This window comes from Herpailurus yagouaroundi, unplaced genomic scaffold (genome assembly GCF_014898765.1).
Source record: "Herpailurus yagouaroundi ecotype Mexico unplaced genomic scaffold, PumYag 250, whole genome shotgun sequence".
Classification (NCBI taxonomy): domain Eukaryota; kingdom Metazoa; phylum Chordata; class Mammalia; order Carnivora; family Felidae; genus Herpailurus; species Herpailurus yagouaroundi.
In genome coordinates, this window is record NW_024412467.1 from 14,889,288 (window position 1) to 14,905,660 (window position 16,373).

At 45.2% G+C, this 16,373-nt stretch overlaps 1 protein-coding gene across 1 annotated transcript in view; it reads left to right on the forward strand.

Moving 5' to 3' along the window:
* The window catches only part of NEDD9 (neural precursor cell expressed, developmentally down-regulated 9), a 190,517-nt gene that overhangs the window by 49,896 nt on the left and 124,248 nt on the right, over positions 1 to 16,373 (forward strand). The window lies entirely within an intron of this gene.

Sequence of the window (16,373 nt, forward strand, 5' to 3'; positions counted from 1 at the left end):
AAAAAAAAATTAAAAAAAAATGGCTTCTTTTTAACGTAAGGAACTTGGCTGTACTGTTTAATGAAGAGGCTGTTGTACTGACAAGTCTTTCTAATGAGTACTTTTCCTGACAGCCTTGAAAATACCTCTTCACGGAATTCATTCACTCCACGGTGAACAACGCAGTCTCCCGTGCTAGCAAACCTCGGTCTGACTCCATTGTATCCCTAAGGAGGCTGTGTGATCTCAGGCACGTTACTTAACCTTCCTTGGCCTCCGCTTCCCCAATTGTGAAATAAGGATACCAGCCTCCACCTTACAGATACTAATTGTGTTGGTGTGAAAGGTGGAAGACGATAATGCGTATAAAGTACTTATCATAGTGCCAGGCTCATATTAGCTGCCGTTATGGTTATCTACTCCGAGCCTTTTGAGATCAGTCGCGGGCCAAGTGCTGCACAAGGCTGTGGGACTTCAAAAGTTAATAAGGTAAAGATTCGGAATCAAGGTCTTTCTAACTTAAGGGTAGTAAATATACACACAAATACTTACATTGGGACGTTAAGTGGCACGTAAGGAGAGGCTATTTGCATCTGTGGTGAATTCTCGAAGGTGGATAAAAATTCTCCAGGCAGAGAGGGTAAGAAGGCATTCCAAGATGGCTCAAGTAACCATGTACCTAGATGAGGAGAAAACGATGATAACTTTTTGTGAAGTATAGTCAATATACAGTGTTACATTAGTTTCAGGGACACAATACAGCGATTCAACAGTTCTACCCATTTCTTAGTGCTCAACATGGTAAGTGTGCTCTGAATCCCCTTCATCCGTTTTACCCATCCTCCCGCCCACCTCCCCTCTGGCAACCACCAGACTGTTCTCTGTATTTAAGAGCCTGGTTTTTGTTTGTCTCTTTTTTCTTTGGTTGTTTGCTTTGTTTCTTAGATTCCACATATGAGAGAAATCATACGGTATTTGTCTTTTTCCTGACTGGCTTATTTTGCTTAGCATTATACTCTCTAGCTCCATCCAGGTCATTGCAAATGGCAAGATTTCTTTTCTTTTCTTTCTTTCTCTTTTTTTTGGGGGGGGGTGCTGAATATTCCATTGTACGTATGTATGGAATATGTCTTCCAAGATGGATTCCACATCTTCTTTATCCATTCATCTATCAGTGAATTAGTGCTTTCATTCTCTTTAAGTAAATACCCAAGACTGGAATTATTGGATGCTATGGTAGTTCTATTTTTAGTTTTTTTGAGGAAACCCCATACTCTTTTCCGCAGCGGCTGCACCAGTTTGCACGAGGGTTCCTTTTGCTCCACATCCTCAACAACATCTGTTGTTTTGTGTTGTGTTGTTGAGTGTAGCCATTCTGACAGGTGTGAGGTGATATCTCATTGTGACTTGAATTTGCATTTCCCTGGCGATGAGTGACGTTGAGCATCTTTGCATGTGTCCGTTGGCCACGTGTATGTCTTCTTCAGAAAAACATCTGTTCAGGTCCTTTCCCCATGTTTCGGAGTTGTGGAGCTGTAAAAGTCCTTTATATATTTTGGATAATAACCCCCTATCAGATATATCATCTGCAAATGTCGTTCATTCTGTAGACTGCTTGATGGTTTCTTTCACTGTGCAAAAACTGTTTATTTGGATGTAGCCCCAATAGTTGACTTTTGCTTCCATTTCCCTTGCCAAGGAGACCTATCTAGAAAAAATGTTTCTATGGCTAATGTCAAAGAAATTACTGCCTCTGTTTTCTTCTAGGAATTTTATGATGTCAGGTCTCACCTTTAGGTCTTTAATCCATGTGCAGCTTATTTTCGTGTATGGTGCAAGAAAGTGGTCCAATTTCATTCTTTTGCACGTCACCATCCAGTTTTCCCAGCACCGTTTGTTAAAGAGGCTGTCTTTTTTCCACTGGTAAACTTTTGTTTTAGTTTCAGCCTGATTTTCACAGCGTGGATTATGACTAATTTAAAAAGGTAGGACAAAGCCTGTTGTTTGTAAGTTTTGCTCCTCTGTCTCCCAGCAAACACGATGAGCTGGAGACGTTGTGGCACCGAGAAGATCGTTAGGTCAAAAGAGCACATCCCCCTGAGGTCCGAGCCATTCAGTCTTCTCTCATCTGGGTCTCAGCCCAGATCTGTCCGGAACATTGCTTGGTGGCAGAGTAGTCCGTGATGGGCCAGCTCTCCAAAGTGCTTTCCAAATGCCCTCTGACCGGCACAGAAAGATTTTTTTGTGTCAAACGTTTCAGTGTAAACCTCAGAAACCAACATATACAGCGGGCTCCTTTGGCCATGTCTGTAGTGTTGTTTCCTACCCCACCACCTGATCAGAGGCACGTGATCATTGACACCTTACCGAACCCGTGGCCTTGGCAGAGAGAATTATAGAACTGGGAAGGATAGGTGAGCTTGCCCACAGCGCACTCAAATGTTTCAGCTGGAGAGGTCTTGGGTTTCAGGTGACGTAGAGATGCTGTTTTCGGTTGAATGAAAGTGACCGTTTCAGAGATCTTCCCAGGAAAAACTGGCCAGGCAGTGGGACCATGAAGGTAAGGAGCAGGCAAAGGGGTGCTACCAGAGGAAGTCCCAGAGCGGCTGGCTTGGTAACCCCCAGGGGAGCCTGGATTCAGTGTCCTGGAGGGGTTCACCGGAGCTACCATATTTATACCTCTGAATCTCTCAGCCATTGGGTCAGCACTGCTCCCAGGGAACATCCTGCCTGCTGTCCGCGCACACAGGCCAATGGATTCCTACAGCCTTAGCACAGTCCCCCCACGAAGAGACACTGGCTCTGGCCTTAGAAAATAAAAGCACACAGGCAGAGCTCAGTGCAAAATGGAAATGTAGGCACCCATTTTTTTTTAAAGCAAGAAAAAGATGCCATTAGAGGTACTGAAATAAAAGCGTTCCCCTTTCATCCACAGTCTCTCTTTTCACTTGTCACAGCTTGTTTTTTTTTTTTTTTTTAATTTGCTATTTCATGCCGCTCTGAGAAGAGGGACATTTAAATTTTAAATTATTAGCCTGAATTTTACCTTTCATCTCTACATTGTGTGATGCCGGTTGTAAATGCAAATACAAGAGCGTTTAACTCATATGCTCATCACCAGAATTACCCAATTTGCATATTTTGTTCTCACCGTCAGGGTGGAAAAGCTGCACAAAACTAACTCAGCTGCTTTTATGTCATTTCTTGATCACGCCCATTGTACTAACAGTCGCCACCTTTGGCTTAGAAGGTAAAGAAGGATAGGAAGGAAAGGAGCTCAGGGTTAGCGAGTACAGGGACGTAACGTCAGTACGAACGGACGAAGGGTATTTTGGTCATTGGTATGTCTTAGCATGTCATTCCTTTCTTTCTGTGTTTGAAGCAAGTTTTGGTTCGGAAGGAAAGTGTGGCCTCTGGGGGCGGCCAGTGTCCCGCCCTCTCCCAGCTTAACCAGTGGAAGACCACTAGTGGTGTTCCTTTTGAATCGCCAAGAACTGCCGCACATGTGGGTCCCCTGGAATCCCAGTTCCCGGCGAACACGCTACAAGCACGGAGTCATGAGAAAAGGCAGACACCCATATTGTATGCATCTCTCGTGTTCTTGTGCGTGTTCTGTTGTCCCATCAGAGTTCACTTACAACATACAAGTTCAAAGAAAAACACTATTAAGAATTTTAATATGGTGGCAACAGAGCCTTTAAACCCAGCCTGGGGTCCTTCTGAGAAGGGTCACACATACCATGACGGTGACCCGGCAAGCAGGAAGACAGCATGTACGAAAATGCTAAAGAGACCCCAGGGCACATGGGTGGAGCCCAGAGAAAGAAAACTAGGAGGCTGGGCCTGCACCCAGGGGAGTTAGTGCAGGAGGAGTCCAGAACAACCAAAGAGACTGATTCTCAGAGGTTACAGCCCTAGAGCACAAGGCATGTCAGGAAAGAGGAGACAAGAAGGGACAGGGGATCAAGTGGAGGGAACAAAGTCGGAGCTCTGGTTAGCCAAGACACAAGTCACTAAACTGGAGGCACTGGGAGAAGTCCACGAAACAAAGCCAAGGATCACACAGAGGGGCAAGATACCAGCAAAGGTTAACACAAACCAATGGCCATTTGGATCTGATCGCATCCCGGAATGCTGAGCACCCCAGTGGCATCCCTGTAAGCGTGGAAGGTACTTGTCATGGGCCTGCGAGGGGCAACCTCCCTCCCAGATCCTTCCCGCCGCTCCAACCTCCTGGTAGAAAATGAGACAATCACTCTCTCGCTCCTGCAGGGAGCAATTCCTTCCCCTTCACCAAAGCTCTAGGAATGCTTGTCCCCATGGCTTCATTGTGGAAACGAGCTGGAAACTGGCCCCGTGGAACGTGTGACATGGAACACGGTCATGGTGACCCGTCAGTTCGCAGGCCACTGGGTCCCGTGGTTCATCCATAAGACTTTGCAATAACAGCAGCTGGAGACTGTCACTTGGGCGGTGTGTAAGCCACCTGCAGGCCTCCTTCTGTCATTCATGACTCAGTCATCTGTGTTAACTCACAGCAGGGTTTCTAAACGTTGGCAATATTCACATTTTGAGCCAGATAATCCCCTGTGTGAGCAACTGTCCTATGCACCATTAGACGGTTAGCAGCACACCTGACCTCTGCCCAGTGGATACCAGTAGTGTCTCCCAGGTGTGACAATCAAAAATGTCTCCAGACGTTGCCCCGTGTGCCCTAGGGCGCATAATCGCCCTCAGTGAGTCAGTGACTTAGAGTATGTGGCCCCTGCTGAGGAACACACCTACAAAGACATCACTTTCACTATGTGCTCTTAGCTGACTTACTCCACCCTTTTTTTATAATGCTTATTTATTTTTGAAAGAGAGAGAGAGAGTGTGTGTGTGAGCAGGGGAGGGGCGGGGAAGGAGATACAGAATCTGAAGCAGGCTCCCGGCTCTATCAGCACAGAGCCCAAGGTGGGGCTCGAACCGACAAACCATGAGATCATGGTCTGAGCAGAAGTCAGACGCTTAACCGACGGAGCCACCTGGGTGCTCCTGACTTATCCGACTTGTCTGTTAACTTGCATCTTTTTTTCTGAAAGCGTCTCTTTAGGGTCTCATCTTCCTGAGAGCACAATATCCCCCCCCCCCCCTTGGCTATGCTAATAGGGCCTTAGCTGGTAGTAAAGCCACGTAATGGATAAGTCTTCTTGTTCTTGTCCATCCAAAAGGAGTTACATGAGCCGTTGCAAACTGCTGCAAAACATGCATCTCAAAGTCTGCAAAGATTACCGGAAGCTCACCATCCCTTTTTTTTCCTCTCTCTTAGGGCATAGTGTACGAATGCCTGGCAAGACCTCTGTTTGCTAGCCTTGTCATATGTCTTATCTCATTTAATCCTCAAGGAAAAAGTATAGATAACTCCTATAAAATGCCATATCCATTTTTACAGATGGGAAAATGAGGCTGGCAGTTACGAAGTAACTTGCCCAACATCACCCCAGTCACCCCAGTAGTAAATGGATTTGAACTCCAGTTTTTTGGGGGCTGCTAATCTAAGACCTTCTCACTTCTACCAATGCTTTTCAACTTTACTGCACATAGGAATCACCGGGAATGGGCAGGGGAGGGGTGTGGAGATCATGAACAATGCAGATTCCCAGGCCTTCTCCCACAGAGACTCAGAAGATAGTTTTAGGACAGGTCCCAAGAATCAGGATTTTAATGTTTATTTATTTATTTGTGAGACAGAGAGAGAAAGAGAGCTTGCATGAGCAGGGGAGGGGGAGAGAGAGTCCCAAGGAGGCTCCATGCTGTCAGCACAGAACCCAAGGGGAGGCTCCAACTCATGAACCATGAGGTATGACCTGAGTTGAGATCAAGAGTGGGCCGCTGAACCAACTGAGCCAGCCAGGTACCCCTCCCCGCCAAGAACCAGGACTTTAAACGAGTGCTCCCAGTGATTCTAACGCAGGTGGTCTAAATCCTTGGCATTCCCTGGAATCATTGCCTACCCTGGTTAGATCATGAAAAGTCTGGATCAGCTCGGAAGTTGGATGTCTGCATACTTTAGCTTTCAAATAGTCTGGAAAACAAGGGTTATAAGACATCTCAGTATGATGTGTTTCCAGGAAAAAAAATGTTAGCAAACCATAAGAAGAAGAATATTTGGAGGGCTCAGTTCCCATTAGAATTCAGCAAATGCTCCAGAGAATCTCCCAAGGTTCAGATCTAGTTTAAGGGGGAAAAAAACGTCGGAGGCAGGTTAGACTTGCAGACTTGAGTTTCTGACATGAGATCATGAGCCAAATCAAGAGTCGGACACTTAACTGACTGAGCCTCCCAGGAGCCCCACAGTTTGAGGTTTCTACACCTTAGTGTGAGTTTTGAGTCACAGTTTTCTATCTGCCTCAGACACGGTAACATTTTAGGCCTATTCTCCATTGCTGAATATTGAGGAATAGTAGACTTTATCACAGGGAAGGAATTTCCAGTCTCATTCTTATAATATTTCACAGGATAGTGGGGAAGGAAGGGAGGTGGTCACTGTAAGGACAAGAATAGATCTCACGGTACCAGAAGCAGAAATGCGGTTATGCTCCCAAGTTCCCATGTGGAGAGGGGCTGTGTGAGTGACTCAGTGCGTGTGCGTGTGTGTGTGTGTATGAAGGACTTTTGAGTCTAAACTTGGGTCAGGCATTCATCCCAGGTCCAGGCAGCTGTGAACAGTAAAGTGCAACCATGTTGCCCAGACGGAAATCTGGAACCTACCTCTCTGAGTGAACAGGACAACCAAGGGCGTCTATTTGAGCTGGGGAGATGTTTCAAATGGCGTGTGCGACAACCCCAAAACAAAATGGCTTATCATCATTACTTTATTTAAAAATTTTTTTTTTATATTCACTTATTTTAGACAGAGAGAGAGACAAACTGTGAGTGGGGAGGGGCGGAGAGGGAGGGAGACACAGAATCCGAAACAGGCTCCAGGCTCCGAGCTGTCAGCACAGAGCCCGACACGGGGCTCAAACCCACAAACTTCGAGATCGTGACCTGAGCCGAAGTCAGACACTCAACCGACTGAGCCACCCAGGTGCCCCGACCACCGTTACTTTAATAACAAAAAAGATCATAAAAATAGAGCAGAAACCAAATAAATTCTCTGTGCCCAATAAACCTCTCAGTGAAATCACCTCCCTGGCTTCTGAGGTTATCCCATCGCTGTGTCAGAAATAAAACGGGGTGAGCTGGGCAAATCTTCACCTCTGCCTCAGGTTCTCTTCAGCAGGTAGTTTCCTAAAAACTGGCGTATCAAAGAAGATCTGTAGAGTAAAGCAAACAGAAAAATTTTTTACATTTTTTAAAACAAAAGTGTCTCTTTCATGAGTATCGGAAAAAAAAAAAAAAAAAAAAAGAACCCAACAGATTTCAGGGCTCGCCTATAGGGCATATTTCAAAGTGATGTGTAATGTCACTTTAGGAAAGTGAGCTGTTTCTTTTTTCAACCTAAAGATAAAATGACCAGGGAGAAGGCAGCCAAGACTCTGAGTAATCTTATTGAGGGTTCCATTTTCTGAGTATGAACTTATGCTAGCAACGACTCCTTAGTAACATGAAAACAAGCCAAGCTAGGCAGTCCCGCATTTATGAGACATAACCTCCAAGGCAGCAAAGTCTGAAGGCTAATTCTGGTTACATAACGTTCATGAGTCACCGATGCCATCAGATATTACAGACAACTAGACAGTCACCCGCCCTCTCCCTGCATTTTCAGAGCACGTAGGCTCCCATGGACCTCATTCATCCAACACTTGCCTTTCACTCTCCCTTCTTGCCTTATTTCCTATCTTGTTCCTTTTCTTTTCTTCTCCACTCTGTGCTATATTAGTCAGGGTCCTCCACAGACACAGCAGTAGTAGCATGGATATATAGCTATAGATATTATGATTTAGTGTAAGGAAGTGAATCATATAAATATAAAGATGAACAAATCCAAAGGTCTGCAGTCCGTTCAAAAGTCAGCTGTATATATAACTGCTCATGGGTTTTCTCCCCACATGACCTTCCCCACATGACCCTGGAACCTAACATGTCGTGTTAAGTTCATCATTTGCTCCCCGACTTAATTCTGAATTTTCTTTCTCAGGATGATGCTATCATCCACCCAATCTCCTCCACTTCTATCTGGGAGACAATTATTACAAACACTCCCTCCAACCTCACCTTCGAATTCCAATCGGATATTACACTTTATCCCCCGACTGCCTAAATAGCTACTTGCTCGTCATTGTTTCTGTCTTGAGCTTAATGGGGACCCTCTGGTTTTGCATCTGGACTTCAGCAAAGCTCTGTGATGGATTTCTCGCCACCTCCACACCAGCCGCCTTTCCAATTCATCCACTGGATTCAGTGTGATTTTTATGACAAAGAAAAGTGATCGCATTACTTCCCAGTTAAAAGCTTTCAAAGTCTTCCCCTTTGCCTTGAGGATAAAGTGGCCAGAAAATTTCAGTGGTCCAGCAGCAAGAGTTAAGACAGTGGGAGCTGGCATGGCAGGTTGGGGAGCGGGGGGCAGGGAGAAGGAGACCTTAAGGAGATAGAAAGGGCAAGACCCCATTGCTGAGGCGATGTGGGCAGTGACCATAAAGAAAGCACTGACGAAAACCTCTCTGCTTCTGCCTTGGATGACTGAATAAATCACGGTCCCGTTCCCCGAGACTGGGGACAGACACTGTTCTCTCTTCGTGGCCAGTTGCGTTACCTGGGTGGGGCGCCAACGTCTGGGGAACCAAGCCTTCAGGAAACCTGAAAGTTTGGGTGGAGATGAGTCAGAGCCTAGTAAAGAAAAAGAAATAAAAATTAATACCAGATGGGGAAAGAAGGCAGTTGAAAGTCCCTGTAAACAGCATCCAAGAACTCCACAGGAGTGGAAGGTGCAGCAATGTCCTCTCTTCTGCTAAGAGATTCCTGAAAATTTGCTGGCAGAGACCAGGAAAAGAATCAGGGCCGTGAGCTCAGCAAGACATTACCTAAGCGCAGAAGGGTTTAAAGGACCTCATAACTCCGACTTCCACCCTCGTTTATTTCACGATCATTGCCATGCCCTCTTTCTTGGTCAGGGTTTTGGCCGCAGTTTGGAGTATCTTGATGTTTGTAAAAAAATCTTAAAACACGTGTTACTTCATTGCTATGCTCCCAGGGTGCACATGTGGATGTGCCCTTGGATGAACCCACAGCCCTGTTCGTCCCACTGTTTACGGAGTCTTACCCATTTGCAACAAAGGGAAGGCTTGTTTCGTAGATTTCGAGAACACACCTGGGAATTTCCAACTCACTTAAAAGCCAGTCCCTTGCAGGGATCATTCTGAAAGAACCGAGGTCACTTGAAAGGCTATACCCCAACATTTAAATGGCTGCAACTGGGCCAAACCACCCAGTTTGAATGTTTAGCCAAATTCCAGTGTGTCCGATGCATTGGGGTATTAAATCCCCGACAAATTCCTCTTTGGCATGGCCTGACGAGATCACGGGTATTTATTTACTGTTTTGACACAAATGGAAAAAATATATACCGTAACTAAAAAGAAGTTTCTTAGGTAACCTGGTTAGAATCCTGAATGAGGCCCAAGGGCAAGCTGAGGCACACAATCTTTCTGCCAAAGCACAGCAAAGAATCTGACTTTTTCTCTGCAAGCAGGTGCCTGATGGACTATTTTATGAAGGGTTTTAATTAACTCTTTCTGTCTTAGTTACCTACCCAAATAAACTATGTGAATCCCAATATGGTAGAAAGCCTCCATCAGCTGGCAAGCAACATCTCAGAAAGGCTCCACAGCCCAGGGACATAAAACTCCCAAGGAAGACAACTTAGTAAGTGCGTAGTTTCCAGAGGCCTCTATTTCAGGTGCTGTCAGCAGCCAGACAGTGGAAAGCCAGTGTGCTCCGCTGAGTGCATCGTCCCAGTTCCAGAATCGTGTTTACGCGGACATGTAAGGGGCACCCGGCTGGTTTTAGCCCCTGCTCTGTTCCTCTTTCTCCAGGTCTCCTCCTCTGGGGGAGCATTGCCCAGTCTCCTGATGAGGGTCTTTCTGACACGTTTGCCCTTAAGCCTGACCTCAGGATACTCCCCAGGTGGTGAAGGCGTAACATCTTTGATGTTCACAACTGATAAATGCTTAGCTTCTGTGCCTTTTAATTACATAGTGCTGCAATTTCACTGGCACCTCCAAGGCCTTATCTAAAAGGCACAGCAAAGTAGAAACATCACCAAGGGTGACAGGGTCAGAGATAGACTGAGACATAGAGACGGAGAGAGAAAGATACTGTTTATGGTCAATAATGCCTTTCCTGGTGTCCGACCAATTACATATCCAGGTGATAACCTATATGACATATGCAACTGAGGACACACGCTTTTCTGGCTTTTCATCTTGCACATGAGGAAACAGGCAGAGAAATGGCTGAGTTGCCCAAAGTCACACACAATGGGGACTAGGGCCCAGGTCTCCTGACTTCTAGGGCACTCCCTACCACGAACATCGCCAGCTGTATATGGTGGCATGGGAGATAGAGAAGGTTGGAGAACCTGGTTTATGCTAGTAGCTCCGCAGTTCCTTTCCCCTCAAGGATTCCATTTCAGGTCCTTCAATATAAGGTTCAGATACCACATAGAGAAACATCCAAGGATAAATAAGAAAAATGTAGACTTGGGGCTCCACTGGCTTCCATATAGGAAATGAAACTATTGGCCAGGAAATGAGGAACTTAAGACACACTGGTCTGAGGAAGTCACAGGACTGCCTTCCTCCACTGTGCTTACCCCATCCCGCAGGTAACTGTCCTACAAGCAGAAACCCTGCCATTTTACCCAGGCCTAGGTCAAGAGCACTGCCCCCTCTTAATCTCTTGGTGGATTCCACCTCACCCCCTCCTTCCTTTAGAAAGAAGTTCTGTTTTTTGTTGTTGTTGTTGTTTTATCACCAAGACTTCTCACAGAGCTTCAGGGAGTTTACTTCAGCATATGGCCTCAGTCAACAAATACTTACTGAGCACCTACTGTGCACCAGATATCGAACTAGGTCCTGAGGAAAAAAAGATGGGGCAGCCACAGTTATTACCCTCAAGAACTCATTAGCTGCACATCCTGTTCGTGCACAGGCTCTTGTTCGCACACAGGGCTCAGTCCCAGGTGGGCAGTGAGCATATTTTTAACCCCCAAATTCCAACACATGGTGCTCAAAATAAGATTGTTTTCTATTTTTTTTTTTTTTGAGAGAGAGAGAGAGAGAGAGAGAATGGGGGGAAGGGCAGAAAGAGAGGGAGAGAGGGAGAATTCCAAGTAGGCTCCACGCTGACAGTGCAGAGCCTGATGTGGGCTCAAACTCATGGACTGTGAGATCATGACCTGAGCCGAAGTCAGATGCTCAACCTACTAAGCCCCCCAGGTGGCCCAAGATTGCTTTTCTAATGTGTAAATGTTTTAGATGAACCTCTTTAAAAGGCATAGAAATTAAATTGCATTAGTAAGTCTTTTATCAAGTCTCTTTTACTGACAAGAAATAGATTTCATTAAATCAGGCCTTTTTGAGAAAAATCTGTACAATACGTTTGTCGAACCCATAAGCTTTGACTTGCAAAATCTTATAATCATAGTCCATTGTGGTGAGAAAGGATCTGAGATATCACCTGAGCCAGCAGATTTAAATTTTGTATTTCATTTTTTAAACAGCAAAGTCTTTTTTTTAAGCCAAATGTCACCAAGAGCCCCAAATTGAAACCAGTTAAAACTGGAATGGCTGTGGCCAAAGGAGAAGTGCAGAGCTCAGGACCCTTGCTTCTGATCTCCCTCTCTCATGTGCCACCTCTGCTCCCACAGATTTTGGAACTGCACACCACAGAAATGACAATCTACCACCTCCTCTTGTCCCGGATGAGGAAAGTGAGATCCAGAAAGAGCATGGCTTCATTTTAACTGATTACATCTTCAATGACCCCATTTCCAAATAAGGTCACATTCTGAAATACTGGGAACTAGTTCCTCCACATATGAATTTGGAAGGTAGGGGAGGGGGACACAATCCAATCCGTAGCATTGCTTCTTGCCCTGTTTGGATGTTCTTGGCCAAACAAGGAAGTCTCTGATACCTGGTCTTTAAGGGAAAGACGTGAGCATATTTGACAACTACTGGGAAGAAGTCAGGAAAGAGATATGTCAGGCACATAGAGATATGTCCCTGAGTGGGCATTGAGGCCAGATGGAGAGATACGTTTTGGCACAAGAGGAGAGACACTTCCTTTATTGTCACAAGGAGGCGGGTGGGAGAAAGGGATGAGTTTGGATACAAAATGAATCAGCAGATGAGGAGGAGAGAAGTCGAGGGAGTTCACCTGAGGTGGTTCTAGCTTTCTTCATGAAGCAGGAGAAGACACTGCCTGCTGGGGCTGACAATGGAGGTGGGAACTACAGCTCAGTAGGAACTAGGGTTCAGCAGAGGGACTGGCACTGAAACCGGGGACTTGAGGAGAGTGGAGAAAAGTTTGAAATAGTCCTGTGCATAGTGGACCAGAGCCAGCTGTGTCTAGAGTATGCACCCACTGCATCATTACAGGAAGGGATCTATTACTAGAATAGAAAAGTGGGGAAATGAGAGGGTGAGCAAACCAGGGGGAACAGAAAGGGGCTGCCTGACAGTAACAAGGGCCCAGATGGCATGGGTGACCAAAGTTTATAGTGGCAACATCTGCAGGGTGTGTGGTTTTTTTCAGCAATGCTCAACAGCTGGGCGATTGATGTAGAGAAAGTAAACAGTTGAGTACATCCAGAGCTGGGCTTTGTCCAGGAGGGTGCATTACAAGGGCAAAGGGGCAAGGAGGTTGAGGATATGAGCAAGGGGAAGGTGACTTGAGAAAGCTCAGGGACGCGAGTAGGTGAAGAAGAAAGTGTGCAGTGAGGAGGCTCTGCTCATTTCTGCACAAGAGGCTGGTGTATGTCCCTTGCTTTCTGTTGACCAGAGCACACGGTTATTGCTGCCTCCTGGAGGAACAGATGTTGCCAGATGTGACATGCTAACGAGCCACAAGCTGATGGGCTCCCCCAGCTAAACTTCCTCCTCTAGGGTGGTCCTAACTGGCCCCAGCTGGGTCATGTGTGCCCAGTGCTGCCACAACTGTCAGAGCATGCTCTGGGGACATGTGTGCCTCTATGGAAGGAAGAGGTCAATACCAACTGCATATCTAGTGTATTGGTTCAGCCCCTGGGTCAGTCTGCTAATCAGTGCTATTTTGAAGTGGGCCGTCCCTATTGGTTTGGATTTCATTGCTGTGAATCTTCCAAGGGCACAGATCTTCTCTTAGCTGCCATAGTTCAAATAAAAACTGTGGCTATTACTACACATATCAATGGTATTATTATATACCTCTACTGATGTTATTAGCACTCAATTTGAAACCCTAAGCTCCTAGAATCACCTCAGTATTTTCAGAAACCAATCACTGGGGAGAAAAAGAAAAAGAAACTTTTGAGTAGGACACTGAAATATTCCTAGTACGGAAAGGTTAAAACTAAAAAGAAATGCCAAACATTGTCAGGAGCAGTGGGGTCCCCCCCACCCCACTGGTGAGAATATAAATTAGTACAACCGCTTCTATTTTCCAGTAAATAAAATAAATGCCTATCTATCATCCAGAAAATTCCATTCTTAGGTATATGGACAACAGAAATAGATAAAGGTCTACATAGCAGTATTATCCACAATGGCCTCATACTGGAGATGACTCAATTGTCCCTCCACATTAAAATGGATAGGTATCTATACACTGGAATACTATATGGCAATAAAAATTACGAACTACAGCTGTTGGCAACAACACGGACGAATGCCATGAACATAATGCTGAGCGGATGCAGTTAACATAAAAGAATACATACTGTATGATCTATTTTTTCAGAGCTCAAATATAGGCAAAAGTGACTCTAGTGTATAGGAATGCCAATTTAAGGGGTAAAGTCTAAAGAAAGGCAAGGAGAGGATTACCATGATAGTCAGGATAGTTATCTTTAAGCGGGATCACCTCTAACATTTGTGGGGCTTAAATAGAGACCTGCAGATCATCGTCCTAGGCCTAAATATTTTTAAGTCAGTTAAACTAACCCTATATGAAATAAAAGCTGTTTTATCCTCCACCTCGACAAATAACATCTTCATGGCAATCTGGAAGACCAGGCTGGACCCTAGGATTCTTGGGCTGCTTAGAGCTTGTCACTGGAATGTGTGGCACAAGAAAAGGTGGCCCTCGGACTCCCAGGCCGTCTGTCTTCTTCCATGTCTGCCCCATCCCATACCTCAAGGGCCCCTGTGTCCATGTATGTTCATCTGCAGCCTCCCGCACATATTTGCCCCTAGGCCACCTCTTGGGAAGATGGGCCTGAGGAAGAGGCCAGAAAGTGGACTCAGAATCATTTGGACAGGGAATCCCAATGTCCCAGTACTTGGTGAATGGTCTAGAAAGGGAGACATAGGTTCCAGGTGGACACGGCCTCTTGACCTCAAAGATTCCTCTCTCCTTGGAAAGCAGTATTTCTGGAGGAAATCTAGAAGCCTAAAAGCACAAGGCTCAACATAGGGTCCACGGGATGGGGTTTAGGGTAGTATTGCCTCTAAAGAAAGGGGTTGTATTGGGAAGAGGACCTGGAAAATTTCTGGGGTCCTGGCAGTATGCTGTGCCTTAGCCTGGAAGGCAATTTATGACAATTTATTAAGCTCTACATTTGTTTTATATAGTTTTCTGTATGTGTGTTATATTTCACAATAAAGAATTAATGAAATCTATCTATCTATCTGTCTACTATCTATCTATCTATCTATCATCTATCTATCACCTATCTGTCTACATATCTATCTATCATCTATCTATCTGTCTATCTATTCACCTATTACTTCTGGTACTGTCATTTATGAGATCCTGAAGGCAAGCTCTGAATGCTTGCCTTTAAGCTCAGACACCTTGTACAGTTAAAATGCCTCAAGGCAGGAATGCCTCGGGGAGAAATGGGGACAATTCTGGAAACATAGTAACTCTCACTGCTGGTTTTCTCCACTATCTGGGGCCCAGATACTTCAGTGACCATGGATGGGCTCGGCAGTGCACATGAGTCATGGGGCCATGTCCTCTTGCCTAGCCACTGCAGAGCGCCTCAGAGGAAAATTCTCTTTTCCCCATCTTAACCAAGATTTTAAATACTGTGTTTATCAAACCGAAATTACAGGAAGCTATTCCCATCCTAGCAGAAGTGAAAAGAGACCAACTCCCAATTATCCTCTGTTTGGAAAGCAGTTCTAAGAAGCCTTCCCTTCCCCATAAGGGCAGCTGGATAAATTCATTAGTTTGCTAAGCTTCTACTATGTGCCAGACACAGTCCTTATTTTTCTGCTCCACACTTCAAAACACCCATTTGGTTTTGATTTTTCATCCTTGATAGGAAAAACACTTTCCTTTCACAAAGATTCAGATTCCCGGTTCTCAAAGAGATTTCTGTGTAGCCCATGTGGTTTAAATATCAGGACTTTTCTAAGAATATATATTTCAACTATGGTCCATATGGATACACACGCATTCACACACACACACACACACACACACACACACACACACCATCCCCAAACTGAACTTTATAGCAGTGAGATGATGAAAGGGAAGTGAAAATCTGGCCTCTACTAACCAACCAAAAGCCCAGTCGACTTTTTTCCCCAAAAAAACAAAATTCTGGGCTTTGCATCTAAGCTGTTTAAAAGCCACATTGCCAAAGCGCCAGTTTTCCTCATTTTAGGGAAACAAGAAAAGCATATGGCTGCAGTGACCTTCTCGAGCTGTTGATGAGAGGTAGAGTCAGGGACATGTGGTGGCTTCAATATGATAAAAGCAACAACAGAAAGAGGGATAATGAAGCAGTGGGTGGGGGGGGTGGAAGAACAAGTGAAGTCAATGTCAGTCAATGGCAGGACTAAAATTGTAGACAACAGACAATGAAGACTCACTCACTTCTACCATTCTGTACCAATATGAAACACCTGGCAAATATCTACCCATCACTCAAGACTCCACCCCAAGTTTCCCTTCTCCCTCCTTTATGCCCTCACCAGGTCCACTTCATATTCTTTCAAAGTGACTGTAGCATTTTATGGAACTATATATTTTTGGTTTGTCCTACTAGACTGTGGGGTCAGTGAGGACAGGATCATATTTTATGCCTCTTTGCAGTTCCAGCCAATACGTAGTGAGGGTCCCATAAATGTTTTCCTCGGTTGCGTGATTGAATGAATGAATGAACGAACGAATGATGGATTTCATTCATGGGAGTATGGATTTGGCTTTTCCAACTGCTATGATGCAATCCTTAAGTGATAAAAAGTGTCTCA